At 49.1% G+C, this 18,216-nt stretch overlaps 1 long non-coding RNA gene across 1 annotated transcript; it reads left to right on the top strand.

Moving 5' to 3' along the window:
* The first annotated feature begins 9,350 nt into the window (after positions 1-9,350).
* Positions 9,351-11,479, top strand: LOC127389189 (uncharacterized). Its single transcript, XR_007890569.1, has 2 exons — positions 9,351-9,448; positions 10,448-11,479. It is a non-coding gene; the product is annotated as an uncharacterized LOC127389189 (long non-coding RNA).
* The last annotated feature ends 6,737 nt before the right edge of the window (positions 11,480-18,216 follow it).

The following is an 18,216-nucleotide window of genomic DNA, read 5'->3' as shown; positions in this document are numbered from 1 at the left end:
TTCACTGTGCCTCCCCTAGAAGCTCCAGTTGGTGATGTTATGCCACAGCAGAGACTGCAGCCATTGGCACCACTGGATGCTGATAATGACTAGCACAGGCCTCGTGCTGCACTGTCATTTTCCTTGCTACTTACGATGCATCTGCAGTCACCTCACAGATCCCAAATACCCTAAAGCCTGCCCCAGATGCTGCCTGAAAGCTGCCAGCAGCTTCCGAACTCTCCCAAACCCTTCTGCAAAGCTCCTACTGAGCCCCAAGCATTCCTCAAAACACCCTCTAAATCCCTTTTTCCATTGCTCTGTCTCCCTGTTCTTCTCTCCATCCCCTTTCTGGATTCCTCTTCTCTGTTAGGCTGAAGGTCTGGCATTCCTTTGCCTTTGGTCAGGCTTTGAGGTGCCAGGGGCTGGTGGATGCTCAGCAGAGTGGATCAGCGGTGAATGGAAGGTGCTGCTGATCTGTCTCATTCAGGCAGGGTCTAACGCTTCTGCAGAGATTTTTGTAGCTGGAGCAAGGGGCTGTGGATGTGTACTTGGGAAGCACTAGTGAGCCAAGATGATCTGGGGAAGGTATGGTTGTTTGTGAAGAGGCTAGTGGGGAAGGGGTCAGAAAGACAGAGATCATGGTCTCTGGGAACTTTGGTTTTAGGGCAGGTGCCTGCAGTAGGGTAGTCTGGAGTTGCTGTTACTTCTGTCTTCTCTGTAGGCTGTGACTGCCTCCTGCTTGCCTATGCCCAGATGGGGCTGTCACGAGGTGCAGCTTGACTCATGAATGTGATACTGGCACAGAACCTGGTTTCCCATTGGATCTGTCTTTACGCAAACAGGTATCTTCCTTGCATCAGCCTCGTTCAGCTCCTCTTCTGCCTCTCTGCAGCAGCAGCCTGCAGTTGATTCAGCCTCTGGGCCCACTGTTGAGCCACAGAGCTTGCTAGCAGAGTCTGACTTGAGCTGCTCATGTGTGTTAGGCAGCTCATGACAGTGAAGCAAAACCTTGTTTCTCTCGTGGCTGCAGTCTTTCGTAGCCTAGTCTCTCTAGTGCTTGAAGTCTTAGAGGCTGCTTTCTGAATGGTCTGGAGTAGACCAAAAAATTTCAGTGCTGTGGGCGTTGGGTGCCTGATGTTTCAGTGGGAGAAGGGCTAGTGCAGTGCAAAGTGAAGCAGTGCAGGTGGAGTGTGGGCTGGCTGCCTTGCTCTGAGGTGAATGAGAGTGGTGTTGCTGGTGACAGCATGCAGGGCTCTTGGGCATGGCACTGGATGGTTGCATGGGAGTCTGAGAGGTCTTAGCTTTCCTTCTCTTGCCTATGTTGAGGGAGAAAGCAGATAAGTGAGAGGGCTGCTTGTTCCCCCTTTCTGTATTACCTGTGTTTTCATGCCAAGTAAGACAAACAAACACTTCTAACATTGCAATCCCTGTCTGCGCTGCAGTTTCCTGGAGGAGCACCATCTGCCAAAGGCTGAAGACAGCCAGGCGCCTGAGTGGTCAGGTAGCTTGGACCAGAAATGCTCATGATGTCCTGAATAAGCCCAGCTATAGTGTTTTGCCCTGATTCTGGAAGCTCTGTGTGCTGTCTTCTGGATAGTCTGGGTAACACGAATGTTTGTTGGTACTGCAGGTGAGTTAGTGCTCATCATGTGGCAGATGGGTTCAGTGGAAGTGCAGCTTAGCACAGTGCTACATCTTGCTTCTTGCATGTGGTCACATTAGAACAGTGGGTGAAACCAAGCTTATAAACAGGAACTGTAAAATGTGAAGTGACTAAAGTTCTACTACGCTCACAAAGGGGAAGTGCTTTAAACTGTGGGCAGAAATTCCTTGGCTTCTCTTTACTGCTTTCCTGCTAGCGTGTTCTTTGTTTTTTCTTGCATAGAACAGGATTTGGAGGTTTTCTTGTGCAGTTTTTTGTTTAGGATTTCTTGTTGAGGGCTTCTCACTTGGGTCTTGTGGTTTACTTGTTTATTTTGTGGGACTCGGTATTATTTATCAGTCAGGATTTACAGTTTAAACATTTACTGCTTAAGGCATAGGTTTTAAAATTTAACCTCAGCCCTAAGTTGTAAAGCCCCAGAAACCATCTGGGATCTGAGATTTGTAGTTTTTCAGCTAGAGAACAGAGTGTACAGGTTACTGTTAAATACACAGGTCTACATCCTGAGATAATAAACTTTGGGCTATTGATTCCAGAGAGAAAGGTATTGATTAAAATTCCATTTGTTGAACTTCATGCCAGAAGGAAAAAGAGTTTGGTATGGATTGCTCCGTGTCCTTCAGATGTGGGGAACTCTGATTTGCACAGAACTAGAGGGACCTTCAAACAAGGCATTGCATATCGTGCAGATCCCTTCTGTAGGGAGGTTCCACCAATGTCTTGGTCTTCAGAGCTCTTACAGGATTTTTTAAGAATAAAACAATTCTATTAATAATTTCTGTCATCAAACAAAAGGATGGTCACAGGGGAACTTGCTGCTTCTCTCTAAGGTCAAGACCTGCCTATATCATCACCAGTGCCAAGCGGGAGCTGCTTATGGGCTCCTTTGTTTCAGTGAGCCAACAAAGTTTATTTTGTTAGCAAGGGAGAAGAACAACACAACACAGCTGTGGGTTGGGAGGCTAGGGACTGAAGGCCCCAGGTGCAGACAGTGGGGCTGACAGCAATGACCCCTTTACATCCGATGTGCCGTGGCTGAGCGAGGGCTGTGCTGCCCGAGGTGGCAGCGCTAGGTCTGTTTGGGACAACGGAGCCACTGCCAAGCGTCGCCTGCTGGAACCAGGACTGTGACAGCAGCTGCAGAGAGGGTGAGCAAGGACTGGGGGTCCCTGCAACTGGGAATGTCCTGAGGAATGTGAAACAAATGGTGGGGAGGCCAGCACACTGGGACAGGGGTCTGTGAGGGGTTGCTGGGGTGAGGAGTGCACGGGGTTAGCCTGTGACTGATACGTAGGTCTGCAATGCTGTCTGTTTTCCCTCCATTGCCTAGTACCTCAGTTAAGGGCACCCCCTTCTCTATGCCAGCCACATTCCTCGTGCCTGTATGCCGGATTTGTGTGCCTTATGTGGATCATGGTGTCAGAATTTAAACTCTTTCTCTCTGCAGCCTCTCACTCCAAAGTTCCCAGATGAATTCACCCATTTGCCAGCATTGTGGATTTTTGGAGACGAGGATTTGGAGATGCAGGATCTCACCTAGGTCACCATCTGTCGAAGAGTCCAGGATGACCTTCCTGCTGAGTTGTGAGGTTCAGATTGGACCCCCTTGCTTTCTAAATGCCTTTTCAGAGAAGAGTCAGGGTGTGGCTGGATCCAGTTTTAGCCCTTGACTGTGTATAAAAAAAAAATTTGGCCCCTGGGTTCTGTAACAGTCAGTTTATTGCAGCTCAAGCCAGGTGGCTCCAGAGAGGGACCTTACCCATATCATCCCTGTGCCTTTTAAGGTCTCACAGTCTAAGTGCGCTCAAGGTGCATGCAACTGTTCATTCAGTTACTGCCTATGATTATTGTGTCTTCCCTGTCTGATTGGTTCTGTCCTCCTCTATCTGTCCTGGTTTGAGACAGGATGAAGCCACTTTTCCTTTTACTGATTTATTTTTTCCCCTTCAGCAAGCATTCTTTTAACTAGCCACAGTGTGTTCCAACTAAGATTGGTAACAGTGGAATGTTTTTCTAACTGCTGGGTCTCCAAGGTTGCACCTTCACTCTGCTGGCTCAGACGCTACAGGATGATCTCTGACCCCCCAGAGGAGGCTGAGTTAGACAGACAGCAAAACTGGCCAGAGATCTTCCATTCCAGAGAGCTACATGAGCTCAGGGGAAGCACAGAGATCACAGAAGACAACTTCCTCCCTGCTGCTTCTTCCCTTCTCCTCTGTCCATGGACGGTGTCCGAGCAGGACTCTGTCCATCCCTCACGTGGACCCCCAGGCTCCAGCTCTCCTGACCCTCATCACTCTGCTCTCTCTCCAGCAGCAGCTCCAGGATTTCTTGGGACTGTTCCCAGCTCAGGAGATGCTGTGGGAGTTGCTGGGGGTGGGGGGAGGCGAGAGGCTCTTGCACATATGTGAACATATTTGTACATAATTGTATATATTTTCTTATATCATTGGTGTTTAATTAAAGCTGTGTAGTTTATTTTTCAATCCAGCCAAGTCTCTCTCTTTTTCTCTCTCTCCTTCCCTACCTGGGTGGGAGGGGGAAGGGATCGAGAGCGTTGCTGTCGGACCTGAGTCAAATGGTGATACTATCTGAGAGTCCTTGTCCACCATCACCCACTTCTCATAGGATAATGCTTCAGCAGTCCAGTGTTTCCAACCTAAATTTTGGATAATCCATTTCATGACTGTATGAGATAATTCTGAGTAGTTGATAACGTAATTGACAAAATCAGACTTCTTTATCTCCAAAAGGCCAGTTCATTCTTCCAGCACTCCCAGGCAAAATCACCCTCATTCTCTCTGCTGCCCACTTTCTTCACTAATCAGTTGCACACACAGTTCATATGTGTGTGTACAACAGTTGCACATTTTTATTATTAAACTGTAGCATGCTGGCAGTGGGCAGCAGGATTGTTACCAATGATCATTCCCCGGTCTTCTTTCGAAGTTCTTTTTTTACAAGATGTTTTCTTTCTGTTGTACGGAATTGCTTGTATTTCACTTGCTGTACTCAAGATCACTTGTTCTCATTTTAGAAGTTTCCGCTTGTGGTCTCTGTTTAGAAACAACAATGGCAAAAGCAATGGCAACTAATAAGTAATGAATAACTTTATACTGAATAATACATGGTCTGAGGCATTTACTTAAATTTGTCTTGTTCTCATTATAATGTCAAATCTGTACTGTTTCTCTTATTTTCCTGTACATTTGGTACATATTTTGCTCTTAACAAAACAAAATCAAAAAGTAGCTAGATGAATTTGCATCTGACTGATACTCACATTCAGAATGTATAGAAGGAGTAGTTTTCTGTATTGGTTGGGGTGTTTTTAAGGAATAATATTGATTTTTTTTTTTTTTTTATGTTTCTATATAGGTACACTACTGTTCCGAAGTCCAGCAATGAAGTAAGTATGGTGGTAGTTTCTTCTCATCTTCCCGAGCCAGAAGACTAAAGGGAACCAGGAGGGGAGGAATCATAATCTTCATGTGGAAATGATTGGGAAAACTATGAGAATAGCAAAACAAACAAATTGCTGGATGTGGTCCCATTTTCCGAAACAAAGTACTAAAGGGGCACCCTTAGTAGGGATGCCAATTCCTCTTAATTTGTCCTGGAATAATTTGTGGGTAAGACTGAAGTTCACAAGAAAGAATTACTCTGATCTTCAAATTAGGCATATATGTGATCCCAGTCTTTTAGAAATGTTCAGAAAGGTAGTGGTTGGTATTGGTTATGTGGGAAGAAAGCACAAAAGGCCCTGCCTCCAAATTGGTCAGGAATGTGCACTTTAGGAAGTTATTCCCAGTATCACAGTGACAAAAAGATTAAAGGATGAGAACCAGAGGCCATGGTTAAGATAATTCATGAAAAAAAAAAAAAAAAAAAAAAAAAGGGAACAACACCTTAATAGAAAGACCCACAAAATTTCACTCCTTTGCCCGATGGTTTGTTCCTTGACTTGGGGTAAGTGAATTGGAAAAGCCATTAGTGAACATTTCTGCTCTCACAGAACGAATTGGAAACAGAACCCCTGATGCTGTCCTTGCTTTGCAAGAGGTATCAGAAGCCACAAAAGTGGCTATCCCAAATATCATGGTGTGGGAAACTGTTATTTTCTTCCCCCAACATCGGCTCATGACACATGGTTTTAGATACATTCTTAGCTTCTCAAGGAGGGGCAAGCACAGTATTTAATACCAGCTGCTGTGTGTAGGTAGATCAGAGTGGGAGAATTGCTACTGATTTAATTGAGATTTGGTAGCAAACTAAGATCTAACACAAAATTCAAAGGAATGATACATCTCTGGGATTTTAAGAAATCAGGAGATGGTTAACTTCCCAGTTCCCTGACTTGAGCATGTGGCTCAAGAAATGGCTGATGATAGTATGAATAATCTTGCTAGCTTTTTAAAGTCCCTGTGTGCTTCTACAATGCACCTGCAAGTGCTGTTTGGCCTTCAGTGGTCAGCTTGAGGCACTTGATACAAGAACGAGTTTTGACTAAAGGATGCCTTTAACAAGTCTCAGAGGGGGGAGATTGTTAGAAAATAACTCAGAAATTTAGAATTATTATTTTGTGTAATGAGTACCCTGTAAAGATACATATAGAAGTTAAAATTGTAGTCAGAGAGGCACACAATAAGTAGCACAGCTAGCATTGAGCAAGGACACCCTGGAATAACTAGGTCTTGAAGAAGGTAATTAATCAAAAGGTTTAAATGGTGTCTTATGTAAATCACCAACTTAGTAGAAGACTTGAGGTCTATATGGATAATTGGAGCTAAGGAACGTAGGAGGTGCTAAAGAAGAACCAAAATCAAGAAGATGGATGGCTAACCCAGTCTTGGGCAGTTGGAGCTGTAGAACTTGCCATATTGTGTACGTATGTATGTCATTATAACACTAAAAATCACACCCTCAGGTCAAAAAGACCCCTACCTGGGTCAAGGCCCTTCGCCTGAGCATGAGTAAGAGTAGAAATTGCAATATAACCATGTTATAATTCTAAGCAAATTGCTAACTAATCATTATAGGGAGGATGGACATGGAAGATTGCTGATTTTGTCATTTTGCATATAAATATGTAATGAAAAATCTTGTTTGGGGTGCTTAATTTGTGGGAAGGCTCTAAGCACCCAACTTTGTACACACCTGCAATAAAAAACGTCTCCTTCCTAAATGTAGTCTCTGTCTCACTTTCTTAAAACCGTAACACCCTCATAACAGTAGAAATGTAATTAATGAACCATGATGGAAACTGATGTTTCAACTTGATTTGTCTTTTGTTGTTGTTGGATTATGGATAGCAGGTCCCATGACTCCATCTGTGTTCTGTTCTGGGTAGCCTTCAATTTAGGACCTGTAAGTAGGAAAAGTTGTCCTTCCAAAAAAGCACTAGCTGTCCACATGTGGAGAGTTGCCTAAGTATGTGATCAGAATTAAATCCAAATTTCACTTAATGTTGCTGCTGCTGTTGGTCTTTACTGTCATTAATCTCCCCAGTGCTCTCTCCTGGCTGGGAGCTATGAATCTTGGAAGTTTTGTTTTGCATTTATGCAGATTTATGTATTATGTTTGTATGTACTTGTTTCCCAAAGCTCTGTATGATTCATTTATTTCATCCTGGTTTTGTAGTAGCTTGAAATTTATCCATGCACTGTTCAATATCTGGTCCTATTGCCCTCAAAAGTGTTGAGGTTCCTCAATCACATTCAGCTGTTCCCCCTAAATGACTTCTTCAGGATCAGGTTGGAAGCACCTGAAGAACAGAAACAGTCTTTTCTTATGCTGTACTGACAGGTACATTTTCACTTTGTCAGTTAAAAGGTAACAAGGTCCACAGATGAGGCTCTGGAGGAATGGTTCAAGATGCAGCTTCTCCCAGCTCAGATGCATTACACAGACTTGCAGGCTGCTGCTGAGGTAAATCCTTTTCTTATTTTCTCCCCCTCAACAGCAGAGTTCAAAGCTCTTCTAATTGCAGGGGACCTTGGGTGGTTCTTCCTGGAGAAATTAAGTGGACAAATTAAAATGCAGCTTTCATGGCATTTTCACTGACACCTCTTGTGCCTGGAGGTCAAATGTTTTCATTTATTTATGGAACTTTGCATTGTTATACTGAAGTAGAATTACTTTTTTTTGTTGTTTTTTTTTCCCGGTTTGGCAGTGAATAACATCTGCTTTGAGACCAGAGGAGTCAGTTGATAAAGGATGGGAAGCTGTCAATAAAATGTTGGAATGATTGAATTATTTTCATTGAAACTGGAATTTGTTTAGCTTTTCCCTATGTCCTCTTCTTAAGATCACTTAAGATCTAATTTATTTCCTTTTTTTCTTTTATATCTTGAGTTGTTACAAAGAAGTCAATTAGAGAGGCCTAAAATTACCATTACTAGGCTCTGTGTTAGTTGCATATAATGATTAAAATTCAATGTGTTTTTCTGAATTCTTCATTCCTACATGTCTGCTTCAGGTTTTGCTTTAAAAATTCTTTCTATGTTTGGCAAAAATAGCACAGTGACCAGAGAGTGGGTGGCAGAAGTGCTGGGTTGGTTGCCAGTGAACCTTGGTAAGAGCTGAGAAACAGTCTGAGTTGTCTTGATTTGGTGCCTACTAATATTTTGAGCAGGAAAAAAAAAAAAAAATTAGTTCCCTTATAATAGAAGAATTCTGGAGCTGGATGTGCTGTGAGGAACAGGACATAGGTACCTGGAAAGCAAGACTTGCTGGGCTTGTCTGGAAGTGTGTTGATGTATCTGCCTGCTTCCCTGCTGCTGCAGCTCTTTGCTTCACATCGATTGATCAGGAACCCATGTGTCGCTGCTGTCCCAGCAGCCTTCCTGGGCCTGGCTTGGGGAGAGAGCAAATGTGGTTTCTGAGAGCTCGGGAGAAAAAATAAACCCACAAAGGCAGGAGGCAGCTCGTTGTTGGGCCTGGTCTCCTGCGGGAGGTTTTGCCAGCAGGGATCCTCTCCCTGCAGGTGGCTCAGCTCCTGTGCGGAGCAGCTCACCTGGAGGGAGCTGCGTCCCTCTGGGCACGGGATGCAGGAACCTGCTGCCACCCTGGGGCTGGCCCCGGGTGCCCTGAGCTGTGACAGTGGAGCAGGCACCAGGCCCCTGGGGTCTTCCATCCCTGGGGCCACCTCTAGCCTGAGTACCCATGAGGGGTGATGGCAACAGGAGATGGTACCATAGCCCCCCTGTGACAGCCCCTGCCCAGAAAGCCCTGCCCTCGGGGGTCACCTCGACACCCGTGTCCACCCTGCTCGGTTCACTGTCTGCAGTGAGGAGGAGGAAGGCTGCAGGCTGTCCCTCCTTCCCACACAGTCAGGTTCCCCCAGCCAGAAAGGCTTCTGCCCCCGAAGTGCTTTTTGTGCCTTTTGGTCAGGGAGCAGGGATGGCCTCACTCAGCCTGGTCCAGCTGCTGGACCTTGCCCTGAGGACACCTGCTTTTGGGGCAGTCCAGTATCGGGCCCTGTAACAGCTGCTGCTGGTCCCGCTCCAGGGCATGCAGGACCTGCCTGCCCCCTCCTGGGGGGGCTCCTGCCTGCCCCAGCACCCCTGCCCTGGAGATGGGGGCCATCAAAGATAAAAGACTAATTTCTACCCAACAGGATGATCTGGACATGTGGTGCTGTACTGTCTGAAAGACCGTGCCAGTGAAACAGCTGGTCATTATTTGGCAGATCTTTCTTCTTCACAGTGACATCCTCAGAGTGATCTAATGAGGCAAAGCTAAATTGTGTCTGTCGCCTGTTAAAAACATGTCCCGGGAAGGAAAACTGCAGCAGGTATCTCTGTAAGTATCATTCAGTCCCACATTCCAGGCTTTTTTTTTTTTTTTTTTCCTTTTCTTTTTTCCTTTTTTTTTAACCAGAAATCCCGATGCATCATTAGCAACTCAACAGATGGATTCCTGGAAGCTGCCTGTAGACATTATCAGACTCGTAACTGCCCCATACATGGTCTTTCCCCAAACCCAAGTTTACTGCACAGCCAGATTTATCAGGAAAACACAGATAAGTTGACTTGCAGCCTGAGTGCACCCCAGGGGGGTTGTTCTGAGAGGCCTGAAAGAATTCGGGCAAGGTGTGGCTGTCTCACTACTAAAAATACCTTTGTTTTACTTCTAGGAGAGAAAACCCAACATAGAATCACAAGTAGGTGATAAGGGCAGCAAGAGCTCTTTTTTTGAGGACAGCCCAACAATGCTCTCAGAAATTACAGATGCAGGAACCCCTGGCAAATGGTTTAAATGACAAAGAGGATACATCAAGAAATCTTCAACTGTTCTTTTCTTTCTTAGAAGGACTAACAGCTCTCCAAGTATTTCAAGTCCTTTTGCTCAGATCAATCAGGCCCGCAGGGAGAATCTATTGAGGCTGCTGGGTTCTTCAGTGTCCTAAACCGGGAGCGTAAACACTGCAGAAATCTGCACTTCCAGTGTTCCCTTTTTCAGGGACAGAGAAAAGGACATGTCTGGTCATCAGTGCATGAGGTGAACAGCTGGACCCTCTGGTTCCAGTCACCAACAGCCAGTTGTGTTTTCTCCTCACTTGTGGAAACTAAAAAAGTGAAATCAAGCTGGGTTTTTTGTTGTTGTTGTTGGTCTTATTTTGGTTTATTGCATTTTTTGTTCATTTGTGTTTTTTTTAATGCACATCAGCTATGGCTCACTCTGATGATATTTAGTTGGCAAAGTTTTCACTGAAATCCATAAAAAGTCAAATAATAGAAGGAAGTCTCCAAATACAGATCCATTGCCTTAGTCCAGGGAGGTTCTTTTCCTGTTTTGCAGAAATGTTTTCCTATAGATGTTCCTGACCTGTCTTGGGGGCACTGGACAAGGAGATTGGACCTGTCACATCTCAGGGGTATTTAGTTTTACCCGAGCTGATAGCAGATCCTGTGTCCCCAAGTGTTTCACCCAGGACCTACAGAAATCCACTTGTTGCTTCTGGGGGAGGATGGGGGGAACCGGTGGGGAGCCAGGACTTCCATCTGAGCTTTAACCCCCACAGAGCCAGTGCCCAGAGCTGCTGTGATAAAGGAGGTTTGCAAGGCAAAGGTCTGTCCACAGATAACGTCATGTAAATGCTTCCCTTGGCAGTGGAGGGCAATTCCATCAGCAGACACTGACTCCAGAGCACTTGGAACTCTCCTTTCCTCTCCAATATAAAAATCAGAAGGGGGAATCTCTGCTGGAGCAGTTTGGGAAGGAGTGCAGCCCATGGGAAGGAGCCACGCCGGAGCAGTTTGCAAAAGGCTGTATTCCTGGGGAACAGATCCATGCTGGAGAAAGGGAAGAGCACGAACAGGAAGGAGCAGCAGAGGCAAAGTGTTCTGAACTGACCCCCAGCCCTGTTCCCCAGCCCTGCGTGCCACTCAGTGAGGGAGGACATAGAGGGATGGGTAATGATGGAGTGAAGTGGAGCCTGGGAAGCAGGTGGGGGTGGTGGCTTAGATGTGTCTCTTTTAACCATCTCAAATCTATTTGACTTGGCAATCAATTAAGTTGTCACCTGGTATTACTTTGGGGTTTTTTCAGTGCTTGTTCCTGACAGCAAATGCTGATGACGTTCCACCAAGCACGGGATGTGGGGTAGGATCTGCTGGAGGGGTGGCTGGTGCCACCAGGGCCCTGAGCTGTGGCTGCACAAGGGCTGGCAGGTGGCAGCAGGTGCCAGGGGAGGAGGACTTGGCCATGGGCAGTGGCTGCTGCCACACTGCCAGGTCCTGTTGCCAAAACCTCTGCAGGCTCATCACGTTCTGTAACGTGTTTTTTCTCTTGAAACTTTTTTTCTATCCAAATAAAATCACTGATGTTGCCCCCCGGCCTCCTCAGAGATGCATACAAGGTCATAGCTGTAGAGGGGAAACAGTCTGTCCCTTGAGCCTTTCTGGGGAAGCAGCAGGTGCAAGAGACTTTTTCATGCAACACAGTTAGATTCAGGAGCTTATTTCCAGGATGTTAGAGAGGAGTATCAATAGATTCCAAAAGAGACTTAAAGTCATGGACACGTTCCAGCTTGCACTTCAAATGGTCCTTTCTTCTGTCCATACAGCAAGGATGAAATACTTTGATAGTTGTGTGTCATGATCCTAAGCAGGCAGACCTGAAGCCTTTCTGAAGTGTTTAGGTAAGAGCTTCAAATCTAGAGACTTCAGTAGTACACAGAAATCACCCATCCTTACCCAGAGCACCAGAAAAGGATCTGTGAGGGTTTGTCTCAAAGCTTCATCCCATCTGTCTCTGGCAAGGGCTCAAGTTAATGCCTTAACAGAAGTTAAGAAAGTGTGGGAACACAGGCCTCTTCTGAGTACTTTCCCAGCTTCCAACAATTTTTACAGCACAGGGAGCTCCTGAGCCAGGTTTGGTTTAAATAAATGCATTTTATTTAAATGATATAAAATCAATGGTAAAATTAAACCACCTAGACCGATTAGGTGGGCTGCTGTTACACCAGCCTCTGACAGGTGACTTCTCCATCCAAAGGCAACTCCCAGTGAGGGCTGTGAGCACCCAGAGGTGCCTCTGTGTGTAGTGGCTGAACAGCCGGTTTTAGAAGCCCTGGTAGTTTCACAACAAACATGTTTATCCCTCTCTACAACTCCTCCATGCACACACGTTTGCAACAAGCAGCAGGCCCTGTTCAGTGCAGGGCAGATCTGGAAAACAGCCAGCTCTGAACTGCCTGATTATTTTCCCGTTTCCCTTTATACACTGCAACTCTTAAATACTGATACAGGTTTCTTCACTTTCTAGTGCTTTCATTTCTGAAGATGCCCAGTAACTTGGCAGCTGCTCCCAAAGGGCACAGCAAGGTCCTGCTGCAGGGTTTTCACACTGCTAAGAGGCAGTAAAGGAGCCAGAAGTGAACCGTGTTTCCCCTGGTGTCTTGGAAAGGGTGTCACAAACTTACTGACAGTTTCATTCACAATTTATTTAAGAACATGACTCCAGGATGCAAACAGAATCATGATGCCAGTCAGTACCTGGGAGATGACTGGGAGACAGGCAAGAACTCTTTCGGTGATTTAATTCTTTTTGACCCTCACAGCGATCATCTTCAGAATGTTATGAAACACTGGAACTCTCGAGTTTTTACTCCAGGCTTGGGCTGCCCTCGGCGGGCAGGGGGCTGTGCACTGCAGGCACAGCTGCGGGCAGGGGCGGCTGCCGACACCCGTCCCGCAGGGAAGCGCTGGGAAAAGCAGCTCCCAGAGCACGGAGCGGTGCAGGGGCTGGGTCTGTTCCAGATTGCAGAAGGCACCTGAACGAAATGCAGTTAATTTCAGCTGCCGCTCCCCAGGGGTCGGCACGCCCGGGCCGGGGGTCCCGGCTGCCCCCGCACACCCCGCGGCCGGGGGGCTCCGGGAGGGGCTGCTCCGGGAGAGACCCCCCCCCCCAGCAGCACAGCCAGACAAACCAGCACCTCCCTGGCGCCATCGGCCCAGCCCGGGGGGGAGAAAACAATGAGCGATCAAACCAACGAGCCCCTCGGGACTTTGGGGCAGCCGGTTCCCGGGCACCGAGCGCTGCAAACGAGCCCTTTGCTGAGGGCTCTGCAAGACCCCGCAGAGCTCCCGGCGCGGGGGTTAAACGGCAGCTCGCGTTTCTCTGCAGCCCGGCTGACATCAGGCTGCACTTTTTGAGGCACTTCGTGAGGATCGTGTACAGGATGGCCAGGTTTTGTTTTGTGCCCACTTGATCAAACGTCGCAGAACCTATGAAGCAGGTTCTGATCTTTTTTCCTGCTGATGGCAATAAACCTATCAGGAAACCTCGGCGAGCTCTTTTTCGGCAATTACACTCACCTAATGAGGTAAGCCTGGCGGGGTAAAACAAAAGGCATTGCAGATGCCTAGGTTTATTCTCAGAAATAGGGTGTTGCCTTTGAGCTGAAACCTGCAAACAGGAACGGCTGCGGGGGGCGAGGCTGTGAGAATAGGTGACAAGAGGGGTACGACTGCCTTTGGACCTCAAGTGAAGCGCTGGAGGGTTCTTTCTGCCACCGGATTTTACGGATTGTACTTTGGCGACCCAGACGGGACCGCGCTCCTGCACCTCGAGGGATCCGGGGAATCGCAGAATCTCCAGGCGGCAGCGAGGGATTTTCGGGAAGAATCTCTGACCCCCGACCCGAAGAGCTCGGAGCAAGTTCCCTGGTAAGGCGAAGGTGCTTTTTTTGGGGTTTGGTTCGGGGCTCGAGTCCCCTGTTCCGTTTGGGTTCGAACTGTGTGTCACACCGTATGTTACGGCCCCTTTCATTCAGGACGCTTTAAAGCCTTTCCTGTACCCTTGTTTTTAAGCTGATGAAGCACCTGGTGAGGAAATCTGGTTTCAAGCTCTGGATGTCTAACATTGCAGCTGGCGACATAAACTGCTTCAAGAGCCAAAGCCTTTGAATGCAGCCATGACAATTAGGGATTTCAGGTTTTCGTTCAGAAACCCGCGTGCTACTTGCACCCCTTCAAAATCCTTTTCCAAAAAGGTCAAAGCTGATGTTCTAAAAGCACGTGCAGATCAATGTTTGATTCATGCCCTATTCGTGTAACAGCTGTGTTGCCATAGCTAGGAAGATAATATTTTTTGCATAGACATCTGACTGTACATGCCCCGGGCAGCAGCTCTTGTGTGGCTGAGCTGTCTGGAAGGAGATGATGACAAGGCGGTCCCGCAGCCCCATGCCCAGCCCCGGTCAATCCATGTGGCATTCCCTAGCCATCCCTCCATATTTTATAAGACTTTGCCAGTAATGGCTGGGGTGTCGTTCAGCCTCTGTTGACAACCTTGTATTTTTTACTCGTGAGCTCTAATCGTATTTATCACATTTCTAACCACTGTTTGGCAATGATTTCCATCTTTTTGGTGATGATAATCCTAATTGGAGCCAGCTTGAAGCCAGACGGTCCGATTTCCCCCGGCCTGTTAGGGTTAATGTCACATTCCTCTCAGCTCTATTCTTTTTCTGTCTGGAGGGGACAACTTTCAGAAGCAGGTGAGCATTGGCCCGGGACGGATTATCTCACAAACAAATACTACAAAATAATGCAGCGGGTATTGTTTATTTTTTTGGTTTTGTTTTGCTCCCCCCCCCCCCCCTTTCAGAATCAAAGCTATAGGTGAGATCTCTTATCACTGATTTTTCTATCATAAATGAAACATAAATGTATAATCTACAAACTGTCTTGCAGTGTTTGTCACTGCTCCATCATTGTAGCAGATAATTCAGGAGGTGTGGACAAACAGTTACGTGTGTGTTCTAAATGTGGGGAAAGACGGGCAGCTGTTTGTGCGTTACTTCTGCCTCGCTGCGAACCGCGAGTTTCCCTGGCGGGTCGGCAGCATCTCCCTCTGGGCCCTGCAGCTGGGCAGACGTCCCTCCTCATGGTGCAAATAATGAATAAATTAAAAAAAAAGCCGAATAGCGAGTTTCGGAGACAGGGACTGGAACGGCACAAATTCAGAGCCTTGCAGGTTGAACGAATGCAAAAGGGAAGCCAAGTACTGTGAAGGTAGTATTTTACTCGGTGTGTCTTCTTGTGAGGCGCGGGAAAGGACAATAACCAGGGCGCTGCCGATGTGCGTTGCTGTAGCTCCGCAGGGCTGTGGGTTGCGGTGTTGGTGCGTTGGGTGTGTTGGGATGCGGCTCTTAGCGCGGGCGGTTCATTCCTCAGCAGCTCTTTGCTCCCCGGGCTCGCAGCGCGGGGCTGCGGCTGCGGCGCGGCCGGGCGGGAGCGCTTGTGCAGCGGTCTCTGCTGCCCCCTGCTGGCCGGAGGCGGGCGCTGCAGCGCAGGGACCGCGCATGCGCGGAAGTGGCGTGCCCGGCACCAAGATGGCGGAGCCTGGCAGGAAAATGGCGCCTGAGGCCTCAGGAGAGCACGACGTGATTGGCTGCCTGCGCTACACGAGCTAAAGGCTGCCCCGTGCGAGCTGATGGGTCGGGGCAGTTCGCTTGACGAAAAGAGTGGGGTTCTGCCGCGATTCGGGCATGTTATTTTATTTGCTTGGGGTTTTTTGGCCTTTTTTTATTTGTTTTTTTAATATTTTTGTTGCGGAGGGACGACGCATGCGCAATAGGCAAAGCCCTGTACGGCGGAAATGGTCCGCGCATGCGCAACAGCGGTGTACGGCATCAAAAAACTAGCGCATGCGCACTAAAGCTTAACGAAAGAAAAACAAACTGCGCATGCGTAACAGCGGTATCTGCTGCCACCTGCTGGCCGCAGTGCGGTACTGCAACGAAGGAGCTACGCATGCGCAGATGTGGCGTGCCCGGCAAAAAGATGGCGGCGCCCGGCAGAAAAATGGCGCCGCAGACTTCAGAAGCGCAGGACGTGATTGGCTGCCTGCGTGATAAAGACTGCCCTTGCGAGCTGATTGGTCAGGGCAGTTCACGTGACGAAAAGCGGGGGGGAGGGGGCTTCTGGCGCGGTTCGCGCATGCGCAGTAGGTTTTTTACGATTTTCCTCGTTTCTTCTTGCTTTTTTCCCGCAGTTTACGCTTTATCGCTCCGGCCCCTCTCCCCGCGCGTGGCCGGGAAGGCCTCGGGGCTGACGCGGTGTCTCGGTGCCTCGCCCCGGGCTCCTCGAGCGTGTCCCCCCCAGCTGGTGCCGCGGTCTCTGGTCCCGGCGCCGGGCGCTGCCGGTCGGTGCTTTTATAGCTTAGTAGAGGTTCTGTTTTGCCTGTTTTTTCATTTGATTGTGGTTTTTTGGCCTTTTTTAATTCGTTTTTATTTATTTATGTTGTGGACGGAATGCGCATGCGCAGTAGGTAGAGTCCTGTACGGCGGAAATGATCAGCGCATGCGCAATAGCGCTGTACGGCGGCAGTTAAATTGGCGCATGCGCAGTAGGACTTTATTAAAGTGGAAATTACACTGCGCATGCGTAGCAGCGGTCTCTGATGCCCCCTGGTGGCCGGAGTCTGGTACTGCAGCGGAGGAACCGCGCATGCGCAGACGTGGGATGCCCGACACAAATATGACGGCGCCCCGCAGAAAAATGGCGCCTAAGGCCTCAGAGGAGCAGGACGTGATTGGCTGCCTGCGTTACACGTGGTAAAGCCTGCGCTGTGCGAGCTGATTGGTCGGGCAGTTCACGTGATGAAAACAGGCGGCTTCTGCCGCGGTTCGCGCATGCGCAGTGGCTTTTTTTACGATTTCCCTCGTTTCTTCTTGTTTTTTTCCCGCAGTTTACGCTTTTTCCCTCCAGCCCCTCTCCCCGCGCGTAGGCGGGAAGGCCTCGGGGCTGACGCGGTGCCTTGGTGCCCCGTTCACCCCTCTCCGTCCCGTGTCTGCCTGCGCATGCGTGTCCCTGCCCCCCGGCTGCTCGCCCCGGGCTCCTCGGGCGTGTCCCCGCCCCGCCGGTGCCGGCTCCGCTCGGAGGGCGGGCAGTGCGCGCTGGCAGCCCCGGCGGCTGCACCGCCGCGCGGTCCCTGGTCCTGGCGCCCGGGCGGGACAATGACCCGGGCGCTGCCGCTCGGTGCTTTTGTGGGGACGTTTTGTTGCTGTTTCTCCTCCCGCCCCCCCCGCGCGGAGGTCTCTGCTGCCACCCTGTGTCCAAAGCGCGGTACTGCAGCCGCCGGGGCAGCCCGCGCTTGTGCCGGCGCCGCGGGCGGCACCTGCTGGCGAGAGTCGGGCAGTGCAGCTGCCGGGCTGCGCATGCGCGGCAGCGTCCGGCGAGGCCTCCCCTCGGTGGGCGGGGCCCCGCCCCTCGCCCGGCCCCCGTGGCGCGCGGCCCGAGCCGAGAGACGTGGCGGCGCGTCCCGCCGGGCCCGCGGGGCTGGGCCGGGAGGTCGGTTGTCCCGGGGCGGGGAGAGAGGGTGCGGGGCCGGGCTCGGGGCTGCGGGGCCCAGGGGAGGGTGCCGAGCGGGGGCGGGGGGGGAACGCAGCGCGGGGAGGCGGCGGGAGCGGCGGGGGGGTGAAAACTGCTTGAGACCCTCGGGGTGCGATGGTTGTTAGAAGCGGCCGAGTTGAGCTTCGGTCTTTGTTGTTTCAGTCTTCACTAACGGGCTTGACATAAGTGCGAGTGATTGGTGGCACGTGAAGGCTGAGGATTTACTAGTTGGTTCTTGGACAAGACTGGACATATCACTGTATTCAAAAGCATGTTCTCTAGGCTTCTTTTTCCTAAAATCTCAGTTTCCTGAATATTGTATTTCTTCATAGCAGTGGCTTTCATCACTAGGCTTTCATCACACCTTCATATGCTGGGCAGAGAAAGTGCTGTAGCTGACCATAGAGTTTAGAGATGCAGTGTGTGATGTTGATCTCTGGCTCCGAGTGTGAGCTTCTGTCATTCCAGGTGGTAGCTCACAGGGAGGTATTTATTGTGTCTCAGCACCCATAGCACAGGTGCATCACAATAGTCATGGATCTGGATTGCAGGTAGTAAGTAGCTGAGATTTGACTGTAGTTAAAAGGAAAAGTAAGAAGCAAAGCTGTCTTGAAAATGCGACTGATTGTGAACTCTGTCATCGCTGCTACCTCAGGGCTTCACTTGCTTGTGCTTTTGTTAATATTTTCCGTGCTCTGCTTTATTTCTTCTTTTCGTTAAGGTTTA

The sequence above is a fragment of the Apus apus genome, chromosome 11, assembly GCF_020740795.1.
Source record: "Apus apus isolate bApuApu2 chromosome 11, bApuApu2.pri.cur, whole genome shotgun sequence".
Lineage (NCBI taxonomy): Eukaryota > Metazoa > Chordata > Aves > Apodiformes > Apodidae > Apus > Apus apus.
This window is presented reverse-complemented; position numbering and strand designations above follow the sequence as displayed.